The 4902-nt window shown below is 37.9% G+C and overlaps 1 long non-coding RNA gene across 1 annotated transcript; it reads left to right on the top strand.

Moving 5' to 3' along the window:
- The first annotated feature begins 737 nt into the window (after nt 1-737).
- Nucleotides 738-3268, top strand: LOC132609030 (uncharacterized). Its single transcript, XR_009570651.1, has 3 exons — nt 738-915; nt 2168-2220; nt 3219-3268. It is a non-coding gene; the product is annotated as an uncharacterized LOC132609030 (long non-coding RNA).
- Nucleotides 3269-4902: the final 1634 nt, after the last annotated feature.

Genomic DNA, 4902 nt, shown 5'->3' with positions numbered 1-4902 from the left:
GTCACAATCACACATACCGCGGTCAAGTATCCAGCGGTTTTCTATCACAAGTTCGACATACCGCGGTCAAGGGTCTAGCGGTCTATGTCGGCATAATCACAAGTGCGGCAGACGCGGTCAAGGGTCCAGCAGTCAATGCCACACGTCCAGCATGACGCGGTCAAGGGTCCAGCAGTCAATATGTTACACTCCATAATAATCCGTGCTACTTCAAGTAAAACAAGAAAAAAATGAGTTATGAAGGTTCAAGGAAAGTTAGTCGAGTTAGTAAGAATATCGTTATATATATGGTTGCCTTAAGTATCCCGAGGTGACATGGTAACCTAAAGGATTTGAAATCATGTTATAAGTATGTATATGAGTGTGTATATGTATGTATAAGAGGTTACATGAGGTTGGAAGAGGATTAGAACTTAAACGAACTGAATCGGAACAACTTCAGTAAACATTTCGGACCCGATTTTAGCCTATATTGTAGGAGGCATATCTCCTAGCATATGAGGAGTTTTAAGGTGTTTCAAAAGCCTAAAATTAATTTCATCGAGTCTAGTTTCCAACGCAACAAACCGCTCATCAAAATGATATCGGGATAAGGAGATATGGACGATGTAATATGGGCTGGCAGGGCAGCAAGTTTGGACCCGACCCAAACACTCATATTTCGGCCCATGAGGCCCATTAAACTTAATATATAAGCCACCACTTTTCCCTATATTACTTCACACGACTTAAACAGATCCAAGAACCCTTATTTTCTCTCCCAAACCCCCTTTCTAATTGAGCCATCATATAAGCTAAATCCTAGACCCTTGACATGATATTAGTTAAAGAGAAGTTGTAGCCTAAGTTTTCCTTGTGTTGTAAGCAAGAAGCTGGAAAGAGGAACAAGATTCTTGAAGATTCTGATTGTTAAAGGTAATTTCAACCTCCTACTCATGTTATTAATTTGGATTAAAGGTTTAATAGGGTGTATACATGGAGGAAACGTTGATATACAAGCGATATATGGACTTAGATGTTATCGTAAGTTAGGGACTGTTGTTGTTGAAGTTGAAGTGGGCTGTGTGCTATAAACTTAGGTGAAATGATGCTTAATATTCTTGTACATGTATTGGAAATGGATTGAATGTGTTGTAGTATGGATAAATGAATGAAAATCATGAAGTTGTTGTAGTTGTGTTGAAGCCGTGTGAGGGGGCTGTTTTAGAGGAATTTGTGGACTGTTTTGTGTCACATTTTGATTGTTTTTGTTATGGACATTGTGGTGTATTGTGTGCATGTTGAATATGTGAATTAAGGTGTTAAAGAAATGTATTATGTTGAAGCATATAAGCAGTCCAAAACAGTGGACTGTTTTAGTGCTAGAAATGAATTTGTATGTGTTGAGTGTTGATTCTTGTTGTGAACGTTTAGTGAAAGTGAAGAGCAATGATTTAGGTCGAAATTGGAATGAATTGTGGGCTGTTGTAAGAATGAAAATGATGCTAAAACAGTTCCAAAAATCGTAAAGGTAATGTTGTTAAATATGTTGTTGTCGTTGTAAGGTTATAGTGTCGACAATGTAGCTATTTGCGTACGAATTTGGTGATATATTTATCGTGTGACTGCTGGTCGCATTTTACTGAAATTATATGAAATGAAGACATGAAATAATGTGTAAGAATCATATGTGGTTTGCTTGGTATGTTCGTAAACGTTTGCAAGAATTCCGGGCACCTTTATGTTGTTGGTTAGGGACTGTTTTGGGCGTGTTGTTGATTAGGGACTGTTTTGGACGGGTTGTGGTTAGGAACTGTTTTGTACATGTTGTATTCTTTAAATTGGAAATACTAATGATAGTTAAGAATATATATTGTATTTACGTTGTTTGGGTTGTTGTAAAGTTGTTACACGAAAACGTTAAGGCTACGGATTATTAGGAGTAACTTGAGAATGTAGTAGCCGTATGTGAATCGTTATGGAATGTTGTGAATGTGGGCTATTTGGAATGTTATGTGGGCTGTCCGGATTGGTATTGAACATATGATTATTGATGTTGGGGTGGTTGTATGTAGTTGATTTGAATGCGAACGAAACGTCGTCTAAATGTTTGAAAGGGATTGTTGACGTTAAAGTACGTATTGAATTCCCTCGTAGACTAATTGTAGCTCTTGATATCTTGATATAGGATAAGTGTTTTTGGGCAGCAAGTACAAGTTATAATACGACTAAACGCTAAAGGTATGTAAAGCTTATTCCTTCTTTTCTTGGCATGTCCTAGACGTAAGTATGCAACGATATGAACCTTGGGGTAAATTCTATTCTCTAGTTCCATGCATGACTTATGATTATATATTTCCTTAATGCTATTGTCACGAGCCTACTACATGATTGACTAATGAATGATGTATAGAAGTTCCTACTCTTAAAAGAATGGCATGAATAGAAGTATACTTGATTTTCAAAAGCTACATCATGAAAATTGATACATGTACATGAAAGCTGAAACGTTCCTTGCTATGGCTTATAATGAGAGTTGAAAAGAATTGAATATGATTATTATCCCCATACTTTAGAGCTGGTTAGTTGCTTATCTATTGAGTCTCAAAAGATGCATTGCATATATGTGGTTGCTTATTATTCTGCTCGTGCTTATCGATATATCCTTCACTGAGTCCCGGGCCAGGGCACATTCTCGTGCGCACATCTACTATATTATTACCGAGTCCCTCATTAAAGGGCCGGGACACGTATATGTTTATGTTTATGATGCTATGACTATATTCACTGAGTCCCTCACTAGAGGGCCGGGACATGTTATATATATATATGATGATATGATGATGTGATGATATGATGATATGGAGATGATGGCCAGGAGGGCATATATATTCCTTATTACCGAGTCCCTTACGAAAGGGCCGGGACACGTCTATGTGCATGTTTATGATACTATGATTTTAATTACCGAGCCCCTCACTAGAGGGCCGGGACACGTATATATGTTATATACAGAATGATTATGCAGCTTTGATTACAAAACACTATATGGACATTGATATGAGAATGATATAGATGAAATATGTTCAAAGGCAAGTCTTTATGAAATTCTGTTAGTTGCATTGAGTCCTATACATCTTATCTCAGTATGAGTCTATCACTATGTTTCATGCTTTACATGCTCAGTACATATTCCGTACTGACCCTCTTTCTTCGGGGGGCTGCGTTCATGCCCGCAGGTACAGACGTTCATTTCGGAGATCCGCCAGCTTAGGACACTTATTCAGCTATTTTTACTGCTCCTTTGTTCCGGAGCCTAGCTTGTGGTATAACTCCCTTATGTTGAATTCATATGAGTTTATTTGGGTACGGCGGGGCCCTGTCCCGCCATATGATACGGTCATTACTCTTAGAGGTCTGTGGACATTTGTGTGGGTTTGTTTATGGTTGTTGACGCGTTTTATGATTATGACATATGTTTGGGGCGTACCCATTCGTAATGGCAGCCTTGTCGGCTTGCATATATATGTATGTTTGGTATGTTGCATATCGTGGCAGCCTTGTCGGCTTGCGCAGAAAAATATATGTTGTTGTTTAAAAATTGTAACTCCTCAGGAGACAGGTGCCTAGGACATACAAAAAAAATATTTTGACAGCTTTAAAACAACACCATACCTTTTTATACGAATAAGTTCATGACATACTAGTTATAAATGATTATAGTTAACAAGTGACATGAGTGTCCAATTCGGGCACTAGTCACGGCCTACGGGGTTGGGTCGTGACAGAAGTGGTATCAGAGCAGTTCGTCCTTGGAGTGTCTACAGACCGTTTCTAGTAGAATCTTGTTTATCGGTGTGTTGTGCACCACATCTATAAACTGGACGCTACAGGGCATTTAGGATGTTACCTTTCTTTCATATCACAGATCGTGCGATAGAGCCCAGTCATAGGAAATGAAATTCTTTATACTAACATTTGATTTCAGCTGAAGAACGGCATCGACAGAAGAAAGTGTTTGACGATATTGGAAGTTCCAAAGTACGCAGGTAAGCAAAGGTACGAAAGGTATATGTCGAGTAAGGTATGGAAGTGCGATTGAAATGTAAAGTTGAAAATTGAAAGAGAAAGTATAACAGGTGCAGTTTGAGTAGGGCATACGAGTTATGTTCATCATTTTTATATTGTTGTTGATATTGGGAGCCCTGTGTGGCTATGATATGATGTGATGTGTATATATATATATATATGTTGGCCCTGTGAGGCATTGTTGGTATTTCCTGCGTGCAGGTTCTGGGATAGTAAGGAAATACAGAGGGAACTCTGCTAAAATTTTCCTCAAGTATAAAAGGAAATGATAGGGCAATTTGGAAGGGTTTGTGATAATAAGAGATGATTTAGAAAAGGCTGGAAAATCTTATTAGGGTGTTATATGAGGTACCGACTGAATTGATAAGCAGGGATAAATTATGACGAGTTTATAGTTAAAAGAAGTAATAGTATGATTAAGACAAGAGTACAGAAAAAAAAAAGAATTATGACGGATGCGAATGTATTGGTAAGACAGGCTGTGAGGTGGTGAAGGATAAGATTGACTAGGAAGGGTAACAGGTTAAGTATGCTTATACAACACTAATTTAACATTCGAGGACGAATGTTCCTAAGGGGGGGAGGATGTTACACCCCGTAATAATCCGTGCTACTTGAAGTAAAACAAGAAAAAAATGAGTTATGAAGGTTCAAGGAAAGTTAGTCGAGTTAGTAAGAATATCGTTATATATATGGTTGCCTTAAGTATCCCGAGGTGACATCGTAACCTAAAGGATTTGAAATCATGTTATAAGTATGTATATGAGTGTGTATATGTATGTATAAGAGGTTACATGAGGTTGGAAGAGGATTAGAAGTTAAACGAACTGAATC

Source organism: Lycium barbarum, chromosome 9 (genome assembly GCF_019175385.1).
Source record: "Lycium barbarum isolate Lr01 chromosome 9, ASM1917538v2, whole genome shotgun sequence".
Lineage (NCBI taxonomy): Eukaryota > Viridiplantae > Streptophyta > Magnoliopsida > Solanales > Solanaceae > Lycium > Lycium barbarum.
This window is presented reverse-complemented; position numbering and strand designations above follow the sequence as displayed.